Here is a 13,576-nt window from a genome sequence, read left to right as displayed (position 1 = left end):
CCCAAGCCCCTCTGATCCCTGCCCCCCCATAGTTTAAACCCCCCCAAACCCTGGCACTTACCAGCAGTCTGGCTGACTGGGGCCCCGCCTGCACAGTGGGTGTAGTCTGACAGCCCCAGAGGCCCGAGCCCAGACCCTCCTGCCCCCGCACTGTCCTCTGCTGCCCATGGGCTGTACCAGAAGGCCCTGGAGCCCCCCCACCTCTGCTTCTAAGGTAAGCAGCGGCTTTTTTTCCCCATTTTTTTCTGTTTTTTTCTGGGGGTTTTTTTTAAGTGACAGTGCTTGGGGTTGTGGGGGTAGCCATGGGGCCCTGGGGGTGCAAGTTGGGTGGTGTGGACGTGCACTTACAACAGCTCAAATAGAAGCGGTGGAAATTTGAGCCGGGGCTTTTTGCTTCAGCGCACATGCTCAGACAGGCACTTTGTTGTGGAGCAAATTGTGCCACTAGGGGAAAAATAACCTTGCCTGGTTCCTCCCAGATCTTCAGCCAGGGGGAGCTAGAGCCTGGGGCCAGCACCCTGCCCTGTCCTAGCTCCAGCAGTATAAAAAGCCACCCTGGCAAGTAGCTCAGGGCTAATCGCTCGCAGGAGCTTCTGGGGCCCAGCTGATTGGTGCCTGGGGACACTACCCCTTGTGCCAGCTGGAATGCTGAAGCAGCCCTGAGAGTCCCCTGCACCCTCTACCCACTGCAGCAGTCCGGCAGTGGAGGCTGCTGCCTGGCTGTGACCTGCTGTGCATCTGCCAGGCTCTGGGGCCATCAGGGGGTCCCCCCCATGGTCCCCTCCCCCCTCCTCCAGCCCCCCGACCCCTTACTCACTGGCACCGGAGCCCTGGTGCTGAAACATGTGGTTTGGCCAGCTGTGTGTTTAAGTACCAGGGTGAGGGGCCAAACACAGAGATGCTCTGGCAGCAGAACAATTTTCTCCCCGTGCTGCAAACTTGGCCTGAGCTGGGGGCGCTGGGGCTGTCACCCTGTCCCGCACTGTGCGGGCTGGGCCCCAGTCAGCCACATGGCAGTTGGTATGTGCTGGGGGGAGGGGTTTGTTTCTTTAAACTATGGGGCTGGGGGGCTTTGAGGGGATGGGGCCAGCCAGGACAGGAGTCGGGAGGCTCGGGGGGCTGGCAGGAGGAGGGGCCAGCTGTGGCAGTGTGGGGAACATTTTTCCTTTCAGCACGTGCCTGTTGCCCCATCAAAGGGGTTTGAGGCGGGCAAGAGGCACATGCGCGCTCGTCTGGACATGCCCTATGAGTATAAAAGTCTTGCTCCACTTAAATCAATGGCAAAACTTCTGTTGATTTTGGGATTGCTTCCTAAGCTAGTTGCCTATATGCCTTGTGTTTGTATGGGACAATTAGGTTTTCAAGACTTGTTAAATAAGAGAAATACAGCATGTATTAGAAGAATACATCTTTGCTGCAGAGAGTAGTCAACATGATTTTCACAAGATAAATCTTGTGATTTCTTCTCTTCTCTTCTTCTCTTCCCTTCTTAAAGAACTGATTCAAAACCTATGGGAGCCTTTCCATTAACTTTAACATCCTTTGGATCAGTCCGTAACAGTGCTGAAACCTTTATATGATAATGGGTGTACAGTTCCAAATGAAAACTTCCTAATTGGATTACAGATATGACTGAAAACATTCAGCAAGCTAATTAAAAGGGCATAACTAATGCTGTAGGCACCTATAATTACATTACAGTTATATAAATTAAAAAAAAATAGATTTACAGTGTGATTATGGGCTAAGGTTTGTCGTATCAAAAATAAATGGAAAAGAAATTGATCTTATATGGTAATATCAGTAAGAATATCAATGGGGTTATTAATACCAGAATAGTGAATCATTGTCACCTCTTATTAAATATTTCTTATAGAAGGTCTTTTATAGAGGTGAACTGTAGCTTAAGGCCACATGATGAATCCCTTGCTGTGCAACTGAAGTCAGAAGTTCATACTCACATGAGTAGCCCCACTGAATCTGGCCCTAAGGAATTGCTGTATAAAATTAACCTTGCAAATGAAAAATGTTTCTTCCTCCAGAGTCTCATTTGCTGATGGTACTTTTTTTCCCATGCACTGGGGAGCTGTGGATACTTTAAACAAGAGTTGGCCCATAATGAAAACTGTTTCCTTATGCTTAATGTTTGTCAGCTGGCAAATGCACTTTTCTCAGCTCAAAGAGAATGTGGAGAAAAAAAACCCTGGTTCAGACATTTTGAGACAAAGTTAGCTGGTGGAAATTAGAGGCAGCAGGGCACACATCAACATCAGGCCACCTGCAGGTGGCCAAAATCTGTTGTCAGTATTCACTTAGGCTAGGGACAGATATTCAAAAAGCCTGAGCCTGAATTGATTCACTCTTTACAGGTTAGTCTAATCTGCCTACGTTGAACCGATTTGCAAGTGCATAGACTAAGGAAATGCAGTCACATGCCTGCAGTGGGTCAGGCTAAAAGCTGGGGGGGGGGGTGCTGGAGCAGCCCTCCCTTCCCTTCAACAAGGCTAAGCTAAAAAGTTTGCTTTCTCTTCTGTTCATCTGTTCATCTTCTGTTCATCGAACACCAGAAGATGCAAACCACGTCACCTGGTACTTCTAACACTAAGATAAAAGCAAACAATTCCACATTGGTAGGGTATTTAGTCAAGTCTTATGACTGTACATGCCTCCCCCATGTGGAAAAGTGTAAATTTATTTTTACGTTCTTGTCTCCTTAGTTTGATTTGAGGAAGTGTCACAGCCTACAAACAGTGAAGGACCCTGGGTAAAACAGTCACACAAGGTATTTTTAGTATATTAAGGCGGTCATGGAGTAAAAATGGGGCTGGACGATATTGGCTAGCTTCAAGTTTCTTTATACCTTTCAGAGTTATGTGACAAGTTGCATTACACTCAGAGCTCTTGTCTGTGGAATTTCTTGGATGTTGCAGAAAGCTTGTCAGATTCCACAATGCCTACAACTAACCTCTCAGCCAAAGACAAGGGAGGTAAAATCAGAACAAATCCTGCTCAGTCTATGTTAAATATAAGTAGTAGTTTCAATGCAGGAAGCTGATTGTGTTCTCTTGGACCAAGATGTGATGTCACATGGTTATAATTGACTTCACGCTTTTCTTGCATGCTGTTAAACCCAGGTTTGCAGAAGTAGGAGGCAAAACAATTACTAAGAGCACAGGAGGCTGCTATTTATGTCTCTTTATATATGTTTTGCTACATCTTTCTTTAAAATACTTCCTTATGATTGAAGAACCCTTCAAAGATCGGTCCCTGATTAAGCTGTCTTTGCTTTTAGCCCTTAAAATAAAGTTGCTGCATTTTTCAGAAATATTATTGACAAATCTTTCAAGTTTCAATCCCCGTATGCATTTAAGGGAGGGCCCCATGACTCTGTTTAATAGGATTTTTAAAACTGGGACTCATTCTAATCTCAGTTGTCTGTAGGGTGGAAGGACCCAAGGTAGGAGCTAGTGATGCATCCTGTAACTGGAGGCCAGTTGCAGGCAGAGGTGCCTCTGGATACTAGAAGGCCATGCACTACACTGCACAAAAGGGCATGACCCTTACCACGATGCCAACAGACGTGCACATCTGAGGCTATGGGGCACTTCTGTGATCAGTAGCCCATTCTCCTAAAGTCAAGGAGAACCAATATCTTTCTAATTTCTGCATGAATGTGCTGTGAAGGGAGAGACACTTCTGCTTGTCTCTTCTCTCTCCAGCATTTGCACAGAGAAAAAAAAGCAAATCTTTGCTTTCCTAGAACTCTGCAAGATGGATTCACTTTGCTGCATTGCACCAGGGGAACTGCAGGCAGTGTTTACATTGATGCATACCTTTTGGGGCTCTCTGCCAAGACACCGACAAGAGCTGTATGAAGTAGAGGCTGTAGGAAAGATGTGCTAAGTACACAGCTTTCCCAGTGCCCAAACCTACTAGCCTAGTGCCGGCTACAGTTAGCAAATGATCGCCTGTTTTCAATACCATCTGAGATTGCCAACTCCAAAGATTAAAAAATCATGAAATATTAAAATAAGAAATTAGAGGTTTGAGCCTTTATAATTCCTGCTTTCAAGATTTACTCTACAAGGAGGGCTAGAAAAATTATATTAAAAAAAATGCACACGGAGATTCTCAAGTAATCGTGTACCTCCAGCACCTGGGGATTTAATAAAAATACCAAATATCCTGAGAGTTGGCTACAATGCATCATTGCCTGACCACATTTTGTTGCTGGAGTTTGCCACTCCTACAGTCCTGCACTGTCATATAGTGGAAGATGCTATAACCAGGAATGAATTTAGATATGTGCCACGACTGGTTGTTTCCAAATAGGTAAGGTTCAATCAAGACTAATCCAATATGCAACTCTGTCAGCAAGACACGGCTCATTAAAGACAAACCTAAGATTATGGGAAACAATATAAAGGATTTAGAAATTAGACAGGAACTTGGGACAATCTTCTATTCCCAAATTGAACTTGATTTAGGGTGGGATATTAACTCTTTTAAGCTCTGCTTTTCTCCCTGAACAATGGACTTAAAATGTCATACAGTGCTTGGAAACATTTTTGGAGTATAAACTCTGTTATTATGGGACTATGAGGACATTATTTCTGCAGCAGTGCAAGAATACCAGTACTGTCTGATTAAACAAACAGAAATGAGTAATATTTTCTGAAGTGCGTGCCTGGTAAAAGACCGTAATTCTCATTTTGCAAAGTGAATTAGGAGCCCAAGACCTGTTGACTGTCAGTAAGATTGTGCCTAAGTCATTTAGGCACTTTTGCAAATTCTACCCATAAGGACTTCTTGTACTAACTGAGAAAATATTGAATGCTTTATGAAAGAAAGAAAAAAAATTGAAAATCAATGTGAGTAAGAAACACAACGTCCATTCAAGAACCCTCCTTTCTCAGGATTTCTTACCTTTGTTCCTTTTGTGCCTGGAAAAATTAGATATGCATTGTGGTGGTCAAAAAAACTCAGGAGTAAAAGAGACTGTTGTACTTCATAGACTTGCAAACGGCCCACAGCGAGTGCCTTGAACAAACCTTGCTGCACAAGCCAGTTGAGTCTGTTCTGTTCATAAATAAAAGGATTAGATGCTCTAACCCCTCTGAGTGAGCTGCATGTGGCAAATGCAAAGTCAAATGGTGTGACAGAAGTCACTGTATGCTCCAGTGTGCACACAGGGGCCAGTTCAGTTCCTGGTGTAAATTAGATTATTTTGATCAGGTTTTTTTGATCTTACCTCAATAGTAACAATTCCCAAGTGATTGTGTCTACCAATCAAGAGGGGCTGCAGTGGAACAGCACCCTTGCTATGCCTACTTATGCCACTGTCATCTTTGCTCCACTTTGGGTTTGTTCTTGGTTAGTATGACTTTAGGACTTTTTGTTCTGGAAGCCCGTTGAAAAATAGGGCCTGTCAGGACTGAGTATCTGAATGTGAATTTACATTTTAAATGAGAACAAAGGAGTGTAGGATTTCTAAGATAGTCTACGGTATAATTAGCCAATTAGCACTTTTAAAAAATCCCCCACTTGTACTTGAAGTACAAGTTTAAATTTACCAACTATTTATCATGTTTTGTATACCATGAGTAGCTTTATAGGAATGAGAACCAATTATGTCCTTGGCTTCTCTGGCTTCTTTTACACTAAAGTTGCAAAATATTACAAAATATTTTGTCCTGAAAACTGAAAGCCTAACAACATTTTGAGATAATCAAACACATATTTTTAAAAGTGCTTTGTCTGTAAAAATTATTTATAAGACAGCATAGCTATAATGTACTATTTGGAGGGAGAAGGATGAGGTTTGGAAGAAAAATTGTTTCAGGATAACTTGTCCATCACCAGAAAGATGAAGAAAGAGAGTTTGGGAGTGTGCTATGGAAAGAAATTCTATTTTTTGCTTGGGCTGTTAAATTGCTGTTTCGGGACAAAGAAGGACATCTTTAGAATTCAGTTCAATCTCAGGGCCAAAAAGGCTTATTTTTAATCAGAGGCACACAGGTGAGGGACATCCTTTGTGTCTTTTATGCCTATTGCCAGAACAGATTCAGGTGCATGCATAATGCATAAGGCAACTACCAGGACTGATGCAGAATAATCCATAAAATATGAAGCTGATACAATGAATAATTAACTTACAAACACCTGCACCAAATAACATGAAAAGTTGGGCTTCAACTGCTAGAGCAAGGAAATTCAGATTTAAAACAGATTCTCCACCCATTCTTTGTTTCTTGGATTTCTTTCAAAACCAGCAAGATATGTAGCAAGATATGTGGCACATCTGCTCCTTCTTACAGATAGTGGAAAGCCCTTCTATATTTTCCAAAGAACTACTTGAGAATGATGCAGATACAATCACTAACACTTTATTGCCTCATCCATTTGAGAGACACTTTTTCAGGGAAAATTATTGACATATTCATTTTTTATATATTAAAAAGGCTGAACTTTTCCATCTGCTAATGAGTAAATGCCAGTTGTGTCCACAGACTTCACACAGCAAATACGATGAATTATCTACTTTGCATTAATAAGCAGATCCTCTGAACAACAGAAGCGCTAAGTTTGTCACCCTAGTTGTGCCAGAGGCTATCCACACACAGAGCGTAAGAGAGTTTCCTGCCCTGAAGAGCTGACTGTTTTCCTGGTTCCTGATAGAATCTATCCTCCATTAAAAGGAACGTCCCAGTTTGGTAGATGTGAGGAAGAGAGAATTAAAAGAGAAGTACTTTTTTTTTTTTGCTTTCAGAGGTTGTTCAAGGTTTCATTTTGAGTTAGAGCAGCATTATTTAAATGTCTTCATTTAGGGCTGAATTTAATACAGTGGAAAAAACCCCCATTTCTCTGCTTTCTTTTCAGTTTGCTACTTGGTATCACTGGATGACACTCTTGACCCTGGATGCAGCCAGTTGCATCTTTGAGATACACTTACAGGGTGTTCTCATACTTTTAGGGTTGCCTTTCTTCCCTTAACCTCTCTGTAACAGCAGCTGCTTGACCACTGAGAACAGGCTGAATGCTCCAAAGGTCACCTGCCCAACCTTTATTATCTCGGCTTTATTTGCCTCACCTAGGTCTTGCCAGTTTTTAGCAGAGGGAATTCTGCCACCTAGAAGAATCACATCTTTGTCCAGTCATGCACTCAGGAAAGATAGAGCTCCTCTTCCTTGGAAGAGGCCTGCATATACAGTCAATGCTCTGGAATCAGTTATCACTGACAGTAAGTGGGTTATAAAAGATGATGACAAGATTTATTATAAAAATAAGAACAAGCATAAGGAATCAGTAACCACATATTGAGATACAGAGATGTAAGAACAAACAAGTAAAAGAAAACATCAGAACAATAATCATTCTTAGCCTGCATCTTAACTCCAAGAATGCAATTCCAATGCAGCCCAACAGTTTAGAAAGCAGCGTCTGCCCTTACCTCTCTGCCATGGCCTCCTGCAATTTCTTCTGTCAGCCTTCTTTACACAGCCAGCTGGCTGAGGGCTTAGAGCCTCCCCTGTACCCAGGAAGACTAGAGACAAAAACTGCTTTCAAGGCAAAGCTTTCTACGATTTCTTATCTGGTGGTTTACATACATTCCCCATTCAATTCTTGGGGAGCCCATACTAGGCCCCCCAAAAAGTGTCTTCGCTTACCACAGCAGAAGTCTTTCTTGATCTAATTAGAACCCGGAGAATATTTGCATTCTTTTATATATTAATTCTAATCTAATATCCTAAAGATACTGACTCTCACTTAATTTCCCGCCTGTTCCCAGGTCCTATTTATTTTAGAGCTTCTCCCTTTAAAATGTAAATTTGTCATTGTCAGGAAGGGCGATTACTGTTCTTCAGCCATTCAGCTTTGAGCATTTTCCAGGTGCAAAAGAAACACTTAGTTTATCACTAAAAAGGCATTATCACATTGCAGATATTCTAACATATAAACAAAAACATTTCATATCAAATAGCGCACAGTGTATATAAATATAAGGATGATGAAGCTAAATACAGCTTGTTGCTACCTATATGTAGAAACTAGCATGCCATGTTGGTAAAACACACTCAAGAAAACAAGTGTGACACCCCATGAACTTCTAAAACATAGTGGGGCTGGGAACTAATGTAGTTTTCATAGTATTGTCTTTCAAAAGGTTGTGTGTGTGTGTGTGTGTGTGTGTGTGTGTGTAGAGCAGGTTTAGCTCTTTGTTCTTTAAAAAATATTCCCTATTTTGATCTGTAGGACAAAAAGTGAAGTCAGGTCATTGTCTAGTTATAAAGAGAGTGATTGTGTTATTGAAAAGTATAGGGCTTTAGAACTTGTAATGCCACTGTGCTGCCAGATTGTACACAGAGCCTGGGGTGTGCTCAGAGGACTACCTGTATATCACACAGATGAAACCAAAAAGGCTTGATTGTGCAGTTAGAGACAGAACTCCAGGAGTCCACACACACAGAAAATAGTCCACACAGTACTATTTATTTGCAGGGAGGAATGTGTTTGGTAATTACATTATAGGGTATGGGGTGAAAAAGCTAATAATCTATTTCATTTTGCCACAGGTTCACTACATGACATGAAACAAAACCCCTGATCTGTCTGTTCCGCAGTTTACATGGCTACAATTTAAAAAATATATATTTACCTCATGAAGGAAGGGAAATTGAGAGTCCCAGGTCTTTCTGGGAGAAATTGAGTGAACACTTGGTAATGTTATTTTCATGGATAATTAAGTATAAGCCCCAAAACATGCATTATTTAAGATCCCATAGAATATATGGCTTCTTTCTCTTTCTCTTTTAAAAAAAATATTCTATTTATTTATTTTTCTTATTTATATTTTTATATTTTATATTATATATTATATATTTTATATTATATTATATATTATATTATATTATATATTTTTATATTTCTTTATTTTGGAAAAACCCAAGATGTGGAAATTGTGATCCTTTCAGATCTTAAGAGGATCACCCGGCATTTTATTTTCATCCCTTCCATCCTAGTCCCTGGACAAAAATCTCTATCTAAATTTAATGTAGCTGACTCATGCCACATTGACACAGGTGATTCTGACTAGCAGAATCAAGATTTCTGGATAACCCACAGAGTCTGTGATTTCACCCTCAGTTATAGGCATCTGAATATCTTTGATAAAAATAGGGCACTATCTTGAAATTGGCATCCTGAATCTCCAAGCTTCAGCATCTCAGGGCCTTGTTACATGTTGCATTTTGAGCTGCTCATGCTATATCTGCCCTGGAAACTAGATTGTGGGGGAGAAAAGTATCTACAGCTGGATCTCAGCAAAAAATGGAGAACCTCTTTGACTAGACTCAGGACCTAACAGATGTCCACAGCTGTTTTGCCTGGACATAGACTTTCCATTCCAAGGGCTAAAAGATGATGCCCAGCCTGTCTAGGAGTTTTGGGAGATACTATGCATTATGTCTTATAATGTCCTCTATATAATGACATAAGGAGAAAGTATTTATCTTGTTCTTGCAGAAATTGACATACTTCTCAAATAGAGAGAAATTAATATGGCTCCTCCAGCAAACAGATCTATATTTAGTAAACCATCTTGCAATTTTTGCTTACAAAGCTGAAGTGATCAGAGCTAATCATCCTTTACTGTTGATATGACCGATAAACTTTATCACTATATTTTTACTGTGTTAATTGTGGATCTACGCACAATGTTTTTTAGATTTGTGATCTGATTTATCACCATATTTGTACTTGATTTTGTTAATTCGAGGAGTAGCAATAAAGCTTTTATAACGGTTGGCCCTCTTTTATTATTATAGTTGAATTTCTGTTATTTTTGCTTAAATTTAAATTATGGTTGTATGTCTGTTATGTTGTTTTGGGGAGCATGGCTTTTAGCAAGAATCCTTAATAAATTGAACTGAATTGAGCTGAGCTGCTCAAATATTGATCAGTGTTAATGCTAGCTTGGATTTGAAGCAGTCACACCTTGAAGCTAAAAACCTTCTCTGACTGCCCCTGCACAGCTAGGACTTGCCAGTAGAGGGCTGGTGAGCAGAGGCCTGACAAGGACCTACAGCTCTAAGTTGCCACTGCAGGGCTGGTGAGCCACTCAGGCTTCTATCCCTGCTTTAAGTGTGGGGAGGGGGTGAGAGATCTGATCCAATCCAACCCCCTATCTTGTTATCCTCCACACCCTCCTTATATTCAGCTCCTGGAAACATCCATGCCCTGAAACCTGGCTAACTGCCATATGCTCTACAGGCTATTTGCATGGGATTGCACCCCTGGGGGTGGGAGGAGGGAGTTGGCTCGGTGCCAGAACTGCCCCCTGGGCAGTAAAATTCAGGGGCCTATCGTGCATCCATTCTTTGCAGTAAGTACTGCTAAAGTTTAGGAAGAAATGCCTTGGACACAGATGGAGATTTAGAAATTTAGGGGCCTGAGCCTCAGCAGGTTCAAATAAGCATAGTTTCATTAACTTCAATAGAACAGTAATAATTTACAACAAGAGAGATCTCCTCATGAGTAGGAATACAGGGAGGTGAGACCCAGTCTTGAAAAAACCTAAACACTGTGTTTTCTTTTTCCATTATAATATTTATTTCAACAGACCTTCTTTTAGTGGTAAGTATTTGAAGACTTAATTTCCTTTTCCTTGATCTTTCAAATCATTTTGCACTTCTGTTTATGGTACTTGCAGCAATATAACTAAGGGCAGTATTTGATCCACTGCGTGGTTAATTAAAGTTGATTAGGACTACTGTGGCAAGGATAAAGTTGATATCACCATTAGCTGGTGAGTAAAGAAAGCTTGAACATTTACAGACTACAGCCCAAGTTGACAATTTTATTCTACATCTATATAAGTTAAACAATGAAGAAGACAGAGCTTTTGGTTTTCAGAACTTTTACCTATGGATAGAAATTACACACAAACTGGTATAAGTGCTTGGAAACCAGTTCAAATCTGTAATACAAGAGAAGTTCAGTGCACACAAACTGCCTTCAACCACATTGAAGACAAACCTGGGTGGATGTAACATTAGACTTAAGGTTAAATTAGTTTATTGAACGTCAGTCCAGATCCCCTCCAGATTTAACTAAATTCTCAGTTCCCCAGCTTCTCAGGACTTTTTGCATCTCCTCTGCACTCCCCCCCCCCAAACAGAGTGGGTGGGCCAGCCTAAGCCCAAACTCTCTGCTCCTGCACATGCTCTAGCACCCCCTGGCTTCTGGCCTGAGTCACTATGGGCACATGGCTGCATTTCTGGACTCAAGAGTGACTGTTTTTTTGTTTATCCATTCAATCTGTGCAGTTTAGACTAACCTACAAAGATTGAATTGATTCAGCCTTGGGTTTTTTGACTGTCTATACATAGTTTTCATATTTCGGTGGTCCAGAAATCTCAGCAAATATCCAAAAGAGTGGCTTTTGAAAAAAGAAGTATTGTATTCACTAAGCACAAAATTAATTTATACGGGAAGAAGTTGGCTTAGTAATCAGTATTTCAAATACTGTATTACTTGTATTTAGAAAGTTTTAAGTGTAAAATGCAAAACATTCCCATTAACTGTCAGGTTGGAAATAAATCACAATACATATACTTCTGGAAACACTATGGATGCAATGTATAGAAAAATTAGGAGCATGAAGTTGCTGGTTATGTAAAAGTTATATTTCTTGTAAAACATAGACTAAAATAGTAATGAAATCAATTATATCTTTTAAAATTTGATCTGACTGGTATTTTCAAAGGAACATAAAAATAATAGATGCCAAATCCCACTGAAAAACCCATCCTGGACTTAAAATTTAAGTGTGACCCTGCTCATTGCTGCACTAGTCTTGGAGACATTGGGTATGCCTACATGTGCATTAAAGTGCTTTTTCTCATGCTCATGAAATTTAGTACTTCCAATGTGAGGTACTAAAGAAATGTACATTAGGCTGTCTTAATGCCCAATAATGAATATGCATGGTTTTTAAGTGGCGCTGAATGTGCAGTAGCCTATTTTATTGTGTTTTGGTATAATTACACTTTTTTTTACATGACACTTTAATGCACAGTAAAATAGGCAACTGCGCATTAAAGCACACGTGTAGATGTGCCCATTATCCCTTAGAGGAAACCCTCTGAATTATGCTTACTCACTAGTTTTGCAGGGCAAAAAGGGGAAGGAGCAGCTTGTGCTGGCCTACATAAGAAGCAAATAATGACATGACTGCTCCCTCCTCACTCCTTACCAGCTCTTTGCTGAAACTTATGAGGGGGAGGTGAGAGTGCCCAAAGTTCTACCCCTTTCCGTTCCACTTCCATGCAGTCATGTCAAGTTACAATCTGCCTTTACTGAAGCCAGGTGCAAGGAGCAAATGAATTGTGAAAAGCTGTACTCTGCCTCAGGATTGACAGCATACTGTGCAAAGACAGCTTCAACAGAATACGTATGAAAGTACTCCATCAAAAAGAACAACTTTCAACTTCATCCTGTAGTCCCCAGGATGCTCTGTCAAGATCATTAAGATAGAAACCTCATAATCTGGTTTACTGTCTTCCTAGCATTTCTACAAAGGAAAACTCCCAAGTCCCACCATACAAACTACCTTTCACTCCATGGCAAAGATGATCTGAAAAGTTTTGTTTTTTCTACTGAGAATTTCAATTTTCTATTTCAGTGGAAACAGGAAACCGCTCCCCCTCCCCCCAGGCCAAATATTTTTGTTGAAATGTTTCGTGGAAAAGTTAGAGCTCTAGGCCCACAGTAGACATGGTGTTTGAAGTGTTCCATGTGCCTTTGAATTTCTTCAATGAGTGTGCAACCATGCACAGCTGAAACAGCACTTAAAAATGATCCTCAACAAATGAGGAACATAGATTCATAGATTCATAGATTCTAGGGTCGGAAGGGACCTCAATAGATCATTGAGTCCGACCCTCTGCATAGGCAGGAAAGAGAGCTGGGGTTAGATGACCCCAACTAGATGCCTATCTAACCTCCTCTTGAAGACCCCCAGGGTAGGGGAGAGCACCACCTCCCTTGGGAGCCCATTCCAGACCTTGGCCACTCTAACTGTGAAGAAGTTCTTCCTAATGTCTAGTCTAAATCTGCTCTCTGCTAGCTTGTGGCCATTATTTCTTGTAACCCCGGGGGGCGCCTTGGTGAATAAAACCTCACCAATTCCCTTCTGTACCCCCATAATGAACTTATAGGCAGCCACAAGGTCGCCTCTCAACCTTCTCTTGTGGAGGCTGAAGAGGTCCAGGTGCCCCAGTCTCTCCTCATAGGGCTTGGCCTGTAAGCCCTTAACCCAAGGAGTGGCCCTTCTCTGGACCCTCTCCAGGTTATACACATCCCTCTTGAAGTGTGGCGCCCAAAACTGCATGCAGTATTCCAACTGCGGTCTGACCAGCACCCGATAGAGGGGAAGTATCACCCCCTTGGATCTGTTCGTCATGCATCTGCTGATGCACGATAAAGTGCCATTAGCTTTTCTGATGGTTTCGTCACACTGCCGACTCATGTTCATCTTGGAGTCCACTAGGACTCCAAGATCCCTTTCCACTTCCGT

This window comes from Alligator sinensis, unplaced genomic scaffold (assembly GCF_000455745.1).
Source record: "Alligator sinensis unplaced genomic scaffold, ASM45574v1 scaffold73_1, whole genome shotgun sequence".
Lineage (NCBI taxonomy): Eukaryota > Metazoa > Chordata > Crocodylia > Alligatoridae > Alligator > Alligator sinensis.
This window is presented reverse-complemented; position numbering follows the sequence as displayed.